Source organism: Simochromis diagramma, unplaced genomic scaffold, assembly GCF_900408965.1.
Source record: "Simochromis diagramma unplaced genomic scaffold, fSimDia1.1 OVJJ01000107.1, whole genome shotgun sequence".
In the NCBI taxonomy this organism is placed as follows: domain Eukaryota; kingdom Metazoa; phylum Chordata; class Actinopteri; order Cichliformes; family Cichlidae; genus Simochromis; species Simochromis diagramma.
In genome coordinates this window covers 9,452,499-9,465,085 of record NW_024387209.1, presented here as the reverse complement: position 1 = coordinate 9,465,085, position 12,587 = coordinate 9,452,499, and the positions used below count along the sequence as shown (strand labels likewise).

The 12,587-nt window shown below is 40.9% G+C and overlaps 1 protein-coding gene across 5 annotated transcripts in view; it reads left to right on the top strand.

The window, feature by feature from the left end:
- Nucleotides 1-555: 555 nt before the first annotated feature.
- mgat5 (alpha-1,6-mannosylglycoprotein 6-beta-N-acetylglucosaminyltransferase) overlaps nt 556-12,587 on the top strand; it is a 107,614-nt gene continuing 95,582 nt past the window's right edge. For 3 of the 5 annotated variants that reach the window (XR_005698813.1, XM_040051597.1, XM_040051596.1), the window contains exon 1: nt 556-711. The gene's annotated coding sequence lies outside the window, so the exon portion shown is untranslated. The other 2 variants (XM_040051599.1, XM_040051598.1) reach the window with 1 other exon arrangement.

Sequence of the window (12,587 nt, the reverse complement as noted above, 5' to 3'; positions counted from 1 at the left end):
ATGAACAGTCTGTGGCTTCTACCAGCCAGCAGATGGCAGCAAACACAAAGTTTTATTGCTCTGTAACAGAGCGTATATAAAGCAAGGAGCATGCAGTTAGGGACCGTCTTAATGTAGGTGTCTTCTTTCTGTTAAACAGTCACATTTAAAGGGAATTGCCACCTGTCATAAATGTCATTAAAAACAAACAAAAAAAGATAATTGTGGTATAAAATCATATCATGTTTCTTTGAAGCCTGATCATCTGTTGTGCTAATCACTATCAGAAAAGATAGATAAAAAGCAGCATTGATGTGTATTGACACTTTGTTCACTATAGATCCTTCTCTGTATTATACGTAATATAATAATAATAATAATAATTATTATTATTATTACTATTAGTAGTAGTAGCAGTAGCGGTGGTGATGGTATTAGTATAAGTATTATTAGTATATTAGCAGTAGTATTATTATTAATAGCAGTAGTGATAGTAGCGATACAGTTTTATGGTTATGTGCGTTTTTCAGCGGACTGGTAACACGCGGACGGTCCCTGAGCGCTTATTCGCCTTGCAAGTGGGCAGAGCGAACACAGAGGCTCGTGCGCTGTGCCCAGAATCTCTCTGGTATATTCAACATAACGACGTCTCCGCACGCTCAATGTGGGGTCTCAAGCCTTAAAACCATCTCGTAGCATCACGGCGGGCTGCCGACAGAAACCACTGCAAAGGTGAGACCCGTCTTTCCCCACAGCAACGGCTCCGGGGCTCGTTTTCTGCCCCGTAGTTAGGGTTATATCGCTGGAAGAAGAGGCGCAGTGTTTTGCCTTGTGTGCTCGGGAGTGGGCGACTTGTCATTGCGGCTGTTTTGTTGTGAAATGTGTGGTGGTCGTAGCTAGGAAGCTAGACAGCTAGGCATCTCCCTATTCCAAAGCAAAGCTAGGATAGCCTGATAGCTGGCACGAAAGGCAGCTGGATGTGTAAAAGGCGAGCCCAGTGGTGGGTAACAGAGCTGAATAGCTAACGTGAACGCTAGCTGATTTTTCGAGCCAGTTGGGGAGTCAGGACGTTAATCGCCGCAGCGAGCAGGGGGTCCCATTGTTATTACACTGCCGGTTTAGCTAGCTTATAACTAAAACTACAGTAACGCGGTGTTACAGTGAAGGCGGCGATGGCTGCTCTTTCTGCCCGAATGGCATCACTACGGAGAACAGGTTGTTCAGGAATAACAAAAAGCCCAACTCTCAGGTCATTGTAACATGTCTCGGTCAAGGACAGTTTATTTAAGCAGCCTCGGAGCAGCTGTCTGCACTTCACCAGGAGAGCTCCGTGTTGTTTCACTCCACGGAGCTGTTAACCGGACGAAGGTGAGTCGTTAACATTCCGCGGTGTGTAGCTGACAGACGACCTTGTTCTTCTCGGACTGTGTTGCACTTCCTCGTGTTTTTTAAGACCACTTTCTTAACTCGGTGAAACAGTAACCAGGCATTCCAGCTTGTTAGACACGAGCGAGGGAGACGCGTCTGCTCCGAGGTGATGTTGCGTTTTGGTGACACAGGCTGATATAGCAGGCTGTGGAAGTTAATCGTGTTAATCCTTGCCCCGTGGGGCCCCCCGGCGTTTTCTCTGGAAGAACCTGCGTTTTTGATCAGCTGCCCGGAAAAGGACCGGTGTTTGAAAATGAAAGGAAATGCCTGGAAAAAATACCAGGGCAGGCAAAGCTGGTCATACCTGGTAACAAGGACATACAGAGAGTGAGAGATTCTTTGTGTGCTCATTGCTCAAGCACTCAGCTCGCCAGAGCAGGCCACTCATTTCAGCGTGCACCCATTAGTAGCCTCATGTAATCAGGTTATGACACACTGATTTGATCATATGAAATGCATCCTGCTTTATTATCATGCAGGCTCCAAATGTGATTGTATTGTCTACACAAAGGATGTAAAGATGTCTTTAAACATGTGTGGTGGTAAAAGTTTGGCGATTTCCCCCCAGAATGGGAGGAAATCCTGTATTATTAGACGTGACCCAGCAAAACCTCACCTCCTTCCTGCTTATGATCCTCGACTGTACGCTGTGAGCTAATGTTGGGAGTAGTGTCCATCCAGAGGTGAGCCACTGACTGCCCTCTGGCTTTATAAAGAGCTCTTTGAGTTGCTTTTTTTTGCTGCTGGAGCCTTTGGGATTATAAATCCTGAGGAAAAGGAGCTTTGCTTCAGTGGCATGCTTCACTGGCAAGAAATCGTTGGAGAGTGCGTGTGTGCAAGTGTGAGGGGAGGGTGGGCTCCAGTGGAGAGCCAGCAGAAGCAGCAGAGGGGTGAGGAAGGAGGGACTGAAGATGGAGGGATTGAGGCACTGTGGTGATGATGGAAACCACACAGGGAAAATAGAACACTTGGCTTTTCTGTGATTAAAAGGCTCCTGTTTCTCTTAGGACAAACACACCTGTGTTTCTGCTGTGTGCCAGCTTTCTGGCTACTGATCGCTGAGCTAAAAAATTCAGTATGGTAAAAGCCAGCGATTTCTGAAAATTATCAGATTTCCAATGGGGCTGCACTGTTATATCGGCCAGTATTGACTTTGTTAATTGATATCTGTATCTAAGCAAACAATGTGTGGCAGTGGCCAGCATTTATTTGTTGTGTCACATTGGTTTTCAGTGTTTCCAAAAAGCCAGAGATCTCTGAAAGTGATTGGATTTACAACAGGGATGTACCAATATCCAGGATCGTTTTTGGCTGCTTGTGGCCCTTTTGACTAGAGCTGGGCGATAGAACGATAACGATATGTATCGCAATATAACTTTTTCTCGATAGAAAAATTAAACTATCGCGATAGACCTCGCCGCTCTTGTCCTTTAAAAAAAAAAAAAAAAAGAACAGCCAATCAGCCAATAAGTAGCGCAGAGCCGAACCAATCACAGCCGCAGCGTCACGTGACTTGTTACGTACAGCACAAGTGCCAAGCCGCACATGTGTATTTGTTTGGGAAGCAGCCAGCCACCGTACCGCCCGGGTAATGGAGGAAATGAGTGTGCCGACTAGAAAAATCAACCGAGCGTGACCGAAGGTTACCGAAGAGAAAACAGACGATGGTTCCAACGCCGGAGAGATTGTCGAACGGAAGAGCCATAGAAGTTCCGTAGTGTGAAGGTATTTCGGCTATTTCAAGTCTGACAAAAAACAGAGTAGCGTGCGCTGTAAATTGTGCCGAAAGCAAGTCTGGAAATACAATAAACTGGTGCATGCTCAGGCTACGTCCACACGTACCCAGGTATTTTTGAAAACGCAGATTTTTCTATGCGTTTGCACCTTTCGTCCACACGTAAACGGCGTTTTTGGTCACTGAAAACGAAGATTTTTAAAAACTCCGGCCAGGGTGGATATTTTTGAAAACTCCGTTTTTGCATTTACATGTGGACTAGAAAAACGGAGAAAACGCAGCGTCAAAGGTGTGCGCATTTTTTGACGTCACACTGTGCGCCACGTTATTGTTTCGGTGAAATGAATTTCTACAATACTGTTACTGTTAATTGTACTCTCTGCAGTGTTTAAATGCTTACATATACACACAGTTACTGTCCCTCCACACATACGACTCGGTTCTGCTTCTATGCCCCAGCTTTGTTTACTTTTTCCCACCAAGGCTTCTAGACTTCTGATTGGCCAACATTTCTGCACGGTTAGGAATCTAGCTCCACCTGCTGCTTTGGCATGTTCATAGCAGCGTTTTCCTTCATTTCTGCCTTTATGTGTGGACGGGATTATTTTTTAAAACGAAAACGGAAAATCTCCGTTTTCAAAAATACCTGTGTACGTGTGGACGTAGCCTCAGTCTCTGACTGGAAGCGCTAATTCGTCATTCGGCTTTTGTCAGACTAAAGTAACTGTTAAAACAGTTTGAAAAGCTAAGCTATACAACAAGGAGAGATTGAGAATTTCCTTTTAGTTCTCAGTTTATTTGATATTGACAAAAGTTAGTCAATTCTGTCTGTTCTTCTGTAAAACAAAGTAAGATTTACTTTTAGAATTAATATTTTGTTTCTAAGTGGAATTGACAATTTAGTAGTCTGTTTCGTTTGTTCTATTTTGAAACTTAAACGCTTTAGCGGCTGCCTTTTGTGTAGTTTGCAATATTTGCCTTTATTTATCTGAAAAAGTCTCATGTTCTTTAAGTACATCTACCCTGTTGAACTTATTATGGGAAATAAATATTTAAATAAAAACAAGCTGCTGATTATTTCACATTTTACTTGTGAGCAACGGCACATTTAAATCTTACAAATATAGTTATTTGGCTTATATCGTGATAGATATCGTTATCGCCTGAAATTAAAAAAACATATCGTGATATGAAAAAATCTTATATCGCCCAGCTCTACTTCTGACTGACATCGGTCAATGTTCAGTTAAGCTGTCAATGGACAAAATTGAAGTATTTCCATATATTTCAGTAAGACTTGAAAGCAAATACATTTGTAGTAGGTTGCACCAATATACCCTGCATATATTCATATTGGTTGATGGCTCTGTGGTTGACTGACATCAGTTAATCACAAACACGGTATGAAAGATGGACCTAACTTCCAGGTTGGAAAAATAAAGCCAGCATGGAAGTGCCTTAAGCCTGAATTGTATTTGAAGGCTACCAGATGGCGATAGCAATTATTATTATTTGTAAATAATAGAAACCTTGTCTATAAATTTCTTTGTTGCACTTTGTTGCATAGTTCACTGGCTACAAAGGTCGGGGCCACTTTGCATTGCTAATTGTTATTTACCAGTCACTGAGCTCATCAACTTTCTCTAGTCTCTTATCTCCTTTTCTCGGAACAAATGCGGCAATAATAAAACTGAAAATAGAAAAAAGAAAAAGAATATTGGCATGGGCTGTTGGTCATATTGTTATGTTGTTTCGTTGTATTAGTATTGGCCCAGAATTTTGCGATCCCTAATTTCCAATTGTATTAAATGACATTTTCACATTATATTATCAGCTTTTTTGCTATTTCCTCTCTGAACTGGTTCTTTCCCACAATGCAGTCACTTCTTTACAGGTGGTGAAAGGGCTGGTGTAAGCTCTGCTGATTCATAACCCTCCCTTGTTTTGTCAAACCTGGAATAATAAAAGTAGTGCACCATGGTCCAGAGAATCTGGTTTTACCTGTCTGCCAACATAAATGTCACTGCTGGAGCTTTAATGAGAGGAAGGGGGGACATTTTGCCACTTGTGACATCTTTAAAGGGTTTTAGAGGATTTGGCCGTGCATTAAGAGTGAAGAGCAGAAAAAGGATTAGTTTTATGTTGGGGAAAGTGAAGTGTTACGGTTTAGAGCTTTAATGTAGTCAGTGAAAGTCGGTACAGGCATGTTAGTGTTAGTGTATGTATGTCATGCTGGAACATTGCCCTTAAATGCTGCACTTGATTTATAGAACAGCTGAGTCAGCTGAGGATAATTTGCCCATGTGTAAAATTTAAGGTGTGTTTTTCTCACTTTAATGTTTTCGTGTGCCATGTTTTTGTAATCATTAACAACAACAAAAAAGCTTGTATGCATCACGAACAGGAAGAAGGAAGAGCTTTGTGTAGCTTCAGCACCCCACCTGTGGTTACCATACATGTAGGTCATGTTGTGGCCTGTTGAACCTGTTGTTCCTGGTCTGTAGTGCCTGAGGTGCAAAGGCTCAGGCCCACAAAGAGCAGTTCCTGTAAAGTCAGCCCTGCAGGTTCTGGGTATTCACAGGTCGAGTTTGGGTTCTGGCATCATCTTTCTGCTGCTGTGTTTACTAGGGCTGAACGATATATCGCATTTGCGATAATATCGCGACATGATCAAGTGCAATTTTCTAACCGCAAAGGCTGCGATTATACTCTGGACATGCCCAAATTCATGGGCTGCATCCTCCTGAGGCCGCATTTGTAGACCGATTACGTCACAGCGACGCGCCGAAGGCTGTCCAAATTACTACCATATCCCAGAATTCATAGCGCGGCCCAGCCAAACTCCAGTTTCCAGCAATGGCGGCCGCTACTAAGTTTTAAAATTACTCATACTAATCTTTCTGGGTCACAAAATAAACTTTTAACATATTTTCAGGCGAGAAAGTAGTTGTGTAAACATCAAATATCTGCTCGGTTTATCAAGATATCCCATATTTGCAAAAGTGCTTCGACGTTTTCAGAGGCGTCTGCTACCCACCAGCTCGACAGCTAGCCGGGAGCTCGAGGGTTACTGATGCGGCCGAGAACGGCACAACTCCCGGCACATCATTTTCAGATCACCGCGGAGTTTCGCTGCTCGGGTTAAACGTAATATATAAGTCACTTAGACAACCTAAAAATGTTATTGTTGGGCTTTTTTCAGTGTTTTGTTTGTTCGTGAGTAAATCGGTTTGGCTGAGATTAAAGTTATTAGATTAGATAAAATAAAACTTTATTAATCCCCTGGGTGGGTTCCTCCTTGGTTTTCACACAGCTGACTAAACGTCAAACAGAAAACTTATTAAACAGAAGTATGAGACAGTCGAGAATTTACACCAGTGTCTGGTTATATTTTAGATAGCAAGAAGCAGACGGCCGAGTTTATTAAACTCCACCGAGACAGCGGTGACGCTAATCAGAAGGCTAGACCGTCCAATTTCACGCCTTTAAATTTTAAAGGCGTGTTTGTGTGTGTGTTTATACAATTGCTATTATGTTTGCACTTTATGTGTAATGTTACTGACTGCAGAGATCAGTAAGATGTGTGTATTTTTTATTTATTAGTTTTATTTATTTAATATTATTTTTTAATTTAATGACTGTCTAGTAGTTCACAGATGTCGAAAAACTGAGTGTGGTAAAGCCACTGATTTTTTTTATGTATATTTCTGCAATCTGCACATTGTACTGACTTTCATTTTAATGTTTACACCAGGGTTCCTTGTCAGCACTTTATGCTCAGATGTTTGTAAGCTAAAAATAAACTATTGTGTATGTTCAAATATACTGTTGTGATTGAAGAAGTTAAATAAAAATGTCAGTCATCAATTCATGCATCACCTCATGTCATCATAACAGAGGTCTGTCTTCCAGGAAAGAACAGTTTAAAATTAATGTAATATAGTATTGGCCATACTATATGATGTATTGCTTGTCTTTGTTTAATAATACAGAAGACAAAGACCTTAAAAAATAATTGCATATCGCATCGCAATCGCAATATTGGGGCAAAAAATCGCAATTAGATTATTTTCCATAATCGTTCAGCCCTAGTGTTTACCACGTACTTGTGGTGTTAGTGGGTTTTTTTTTTTCAGGTATTGTTAAACAATACTAGGGTTCGATGTAACCGCTGTCTCTATAGCCAAAAGTCTGTCGGGCAAGTTGATTGGTCGGCTGCTGGCTTGTTTGGGCCAGCAACAGTGTTTCCACCAAGCGCAGATATGACTTCACCTTTTTTTGTTGTTGGTGATGTGGGGCTGGACACAGAGAACAATTACTAAAAGAACATATACAATGACTGTAAAATATATTTAGAGACACAGAGTACGCACACAAAGTGTGTGCATACAAAGTATTGCCAGATTTAGCCCAGTCAGCCTCCATTTTTGACATCGCAACAACAGCTAAGATGGTGCTGTTATGGTTTATGATGCAGCAAAAACGCACAACAAGGTAACCCAGGTGTTTCCTGACCATGTTTCCTCACATACAAGGTCTTGAATAATCAGGCACCATCTTATCTTAAAGACTTCATACTACTGTATCACCCCAGTAGTGCACTGGGAGCACTCTCAGACTGCTGGTTAATTTGTCGTTTCTAGGATATTTAGAAGAAGAATGGGAGACGGAGCCTTCATCTTTCATGCCCCTCTTTGGATTCGGGATACAGACAGCCTCTTGGTCAGCCAAGCCACTGAAGAGATTTTTAATCTCAAGAGTTTCACTTCTTCGTTAAATAAAGTAAATAAATAAAACAGCCAAACTGGGTTTCTGCTGGGTTTTGCCACCGTATTACTACCATCCTGCTGATCTTAATTACTCTGACTTTTTTCCTCCTCTTTTTAAGCACATCTGTGGCTCACCACCTACTTCTTTTCCTTAAGTCTGTGTGAGAGCCACTGTGTTCCCTTTGGGGAGGCCAGTCTGATTCTCAGTCTCAGCTGACGGTCCTCCCAGCCGTCCATGCTGCCTATGATCACAGTTGATTGGATTTAGACTTCTGTGCTGGACCTAGATTTCTCAGTGTGGAGATAAAGGTTTAAGGTCAGGCACACTGTTCAAAGCTCTGAATAAATATGGCTGAGGGAGCTGTCACCAAGCTCGATCCCTTCCTGTAAAGATAACCCGATGGTGCTTAACGGCACTCTGGTGTTTCTTTTCAAACATTTTCTTGTTATTCAGCATTTTGTCTGTATCTTTATTGAATTCAAATTGTGTGTCATATTAGCAGATTGTGTAATTGTATCTATCGGTATCAATGTCTTTGGCGATACCAATGGCTTGTTTTGTCTGATTAACAGAAAAATCCAAATATGTCTTATTTGTAAAGATGGAAAAGAGTGAAGAGCGGTACATGCTGACATAAGTAAGAACTCCAGCTTCTTCTGACAATCCACAGACATGCATGGATTAGGTAAAGTTGGTATTGTAAATTGGCCGTAGGTGTTCGCTGCAAGCCCTGAATTGGATAAGTGGAAGAAAATGGGTGGATGGGAAATGATGGGTCAGCGGTGGTTGTGCTGGTAGACGAGCAGTTGAGATGAGTTGGGATACCTGCTCTCACTGTCATTGTACTCTTTACAGAGAGTAGGAAAAAACTGTCTGAGCTTATTATTTAAAACTGTTTCCAAGGTAAATATGAATATTCACTACGGTAACTTATTACATTTAAATATAATATACCAAAAGATAGAGCTGGGCGATAGAACGCTAACGATATGTATCGCGATATAACTTTTTCTCGATAGAAAAATTAAACTATCGCGATAGACCTCGCCGCTCTTGTCCTTTAAAAAAAAAAAAAAAGAAAAAAAAAGAACAGCCAATAAGTAGCGCAGAGCCGAACCAATCACAGCCGTAGTGTCACGTCACGTGACTTGTTACGTACAGCACAAGTGCCAAGCCGCACATGTGTATTTGTTTGGGAAGCAGCCAGCCACCGTACCGCCCGGGTAATGGAGGAAATGAGTGTGCCGACTAGAAAAATCAACCGAGCGTGACCGAAGGTTACCGAAGAGAAAACAGATGATCCAATGCCGGAGAGATTGTCGAATGGAAGAGCCATAGAAGTTCCGTAGTGTGAAGGTATTTCGGCTATTTCAAGTCTGACAAAAAACAGAGTAGCGTGCGCTGTAAATTGTGCCGAAAGCAAGTCTGGAAATACAATAAACTGGTGCATGCGCTACGTCCACACGTACCCGGGTATTTTTGAAAACGCAGATTTTTCTATGCGTTTGCACCTTTCGTCCACACGTAAACGGCGTTTTTGGTCACTGAAAACGAAGATTTTTTAAAACTCCGGCCAGGGTGGATATTTTTGAAAACTCAGTTTTTGCATTTACATGTGGACTAGAAAAACGGAGAAAACGCAGTGTCAAAGGTGTGCGCATTTTTTGACGTCACACTGTGCGCCACGTTATTGTTTCGGTGAAATGAATTTCTACAATACTGTTACTGTTAATTGTACTCTCTGCAGTGTTTAAATGCTTACATATACACACAGTTACTGTCCCTCCACACATACAACTCAGTTCTGCTTCTATGCCCCAGCTTTGTTTACTTTTTCCCACCGAGGCTTCTAGACTTCTGATTGGCCAACATTTCTGCACGGTTAGGAATCTAGCTCCACCTGCTGCTTTGGCATGTTCATAGCAGCGTTTTCCTTCATTTCTGCCTTTATGTGTGGACGGGATTATTTTTTAAAACAAAAACGGAAAATCTCCGTTTTCAAAAATACCTGTGTACGTGTGGACGTAGCCTCAGTCTCTGACTGGAAGCGCTAATTCGTCATTCGGCTTTTGTCAGACTAAAGTAACTGTTAAAACAGTTTGAAAAGCTAAGCTATACAACAAGGAGAGATTGAGAATTTCCTTTTAGTTCTCAGTTTATTTGATATTGACAAAAGTTAGTCAATTTTGTCTGTTCTTCTGTAAAACAAAGTAAGATTTATTTTTAGAATTAATATTTTGTTTCTAAGTGGAATTGACAATTTAGTAGTCTGTTTCGTTTGTTCTATTTTGAAACTTAAACGCTTTAGCGGCTGCCTTTTGTGTAGTTTGCAATATTTGCCTTTATTTATCTGAAAAAGTCTCATGTTCCTTAAGTACATCTACCCTGTTGAACTTATTATGGGAAATAAATATTTAAATAAAAACAAGCTGCTGATTATTTCACATTTTACTTGTGAGCAACGGCACATTTAAATCTTACAAATATAGTTATTTGGCTTATATCGTGATAGATATCGTTATCGCCTGAAATTAAAAAAACATATCGTGATATGAAAAAATCTTATATCGCCCAGCTCTACCAGAAGATAATGAAAAGCATAAACAGCTAATTTAAACTGAGCAAAAGAAATGTATCTAATTAGCATTTTTATTATTCACTTCTACAGTTTAGTCACTCATTCATGTGTAAATATGCAGATTAGAATAGGCCTACATTGCTGAAATTACTCATTGCACTTAGCTAGTAAATATGTGACTAATATCGTATTGTATATGTAAGTATGGGTAAATAATATTTCAAGCAATACTGAAAATAAAACAATGGAGATGGTTGTGTTCACATTGAGATGTCACTGTTTCCCTGCCTCGTGCAAATTCATTTGTGTTTGTGATGTGAGGTGTATTTCCTCTAGTGGTACATCCGGTACATCTGGTTCCAAGCTGGATTCACACCAGTAAGGTGACGAAGCCGCAGCATGGTCTGTTTCTCTGGAGGGCCCATATGAATAATTAAGAGGTGGAGCTTATGTGAAGGAGTCAGTTAAGATGCAGAGTCACAGTGGTCTCCATGGTAGCAGGATCATATTATCAGGATCACGTCTCCTTTGGCCAGGTGACAGTCGAAATAGGACTGTGTTAGGCTGAGAGAGATTGGCCTGGAAGGAGGATTTTTATTTCAACTGGGATCGTTTCACAACATCCGTGAGTCAAAACTTTGGTTTAGATTCATTATTTTGTGGTCAAAGTTGTGCAGCTGTTCATATTTCATTACTTTTCCATGACTGGGTCTGTGGTGTTTTTCACCCAGCTGAAACCAAATAAGGAAACTGCAGGTGAAAGTGACCCTCAGGTTGGTGTTACTTTAGGTTCCAGCAGTTCCTGGCTGCATTAGAGCTGTCAGCGATAACTACACCCCCCCCCCCCCCCCCCCAGCAAAAAAACAAAACAAAAACACAGGGTCAGATCATTCAAATATTGCATTATAATCCACAAGAGAGCCAAAAATCATAATAACTGCTTTGATAAGTAGTTATAGTTCAGCATAAACATGTTTATACCTTACCTACACATTAGAAGGGCTGCAGTTCCCTGTTGTGGTCTGTGGCTTTGTAATATCCTGGCTGGCAACTGGCACTGTGCATTAAATACATCAGAATTCATTTGACTGACTAGCCCAACTGATACAGGCTTTTTAAGCTTGATACAGATACCAATATTTCATGCCTTTAAAGGCTGATATTCTGATACATGAGCCGATATTTCTTTTGTAATGGTTTTCTTTTTTCATTCCAAACATGTTTGTTGCTAACAATGAAGCTGCGTAGTGTGTTCTGGTAGAAATGCTTTGCATTTTCAGTCATCATTGAGGACGTTTCTCTCAAGTTGAATCTACCCCCAGTGTCTTCAAAGGGAAACTCAACAACCCCACACTGCTTGCATCAGTACTGCTTTCCCTCACTTGTTTCATTTTCACTATTGAATGTTTTTTTTCTTTCAACATTTAGTTATACAATTGAATTTGGCATATTTGTTGACAGTGCTCATCTGCAGGAAGGAAAGGCTAGAAAGTCAAAGGGACAAGAAGAGCTTCAGCTAAGTTGTGTGTGTGCAGGTTTTTCTGGAATTTCAGTTAGTTTTTAGGTGCTTAATCATAATAAACACGAACACTAATTCTGTCTTTGGACGATAGCATTAATCCTAAAAGTATGTGTATCGCAAAAGTCAGACAAAGTAAGGCTGTTGGTTGTCACCACCTGAGAGCTCTGCGGTCACCTGGATGTGAGAAGTCAAGACCATATTTATATTCACGGGGAAAATGGATCCTTTTTCAAAGCTGATCAATAATTGATGGCTGAGGCTACATCTAGAGCATATTTCACTACTTTTTGTGCTTATGCAACAAGCTCTTAGTGTATGCTTTTTTTTCAGTTCAGTTGAATTCTCTTTATTTTAGGCCTGAAGCAATGCAGTGGAATTAATCTAGACCTCCCTGAGTCTGCTTCACCTTTATGAATCATCCCCTAAACTGCACTTTAAAGGAAGTTATTTTCAGCTCTAATCTCAGATGTGGAGGAAATGGATGGAGCCTGTATCTCGCTTTGCAGCATGGCCTGTTCATAATCGTATGAGGGCAAAGGCTATGTGATTGGGACTCCTGTGGAAGGATAGTGAAG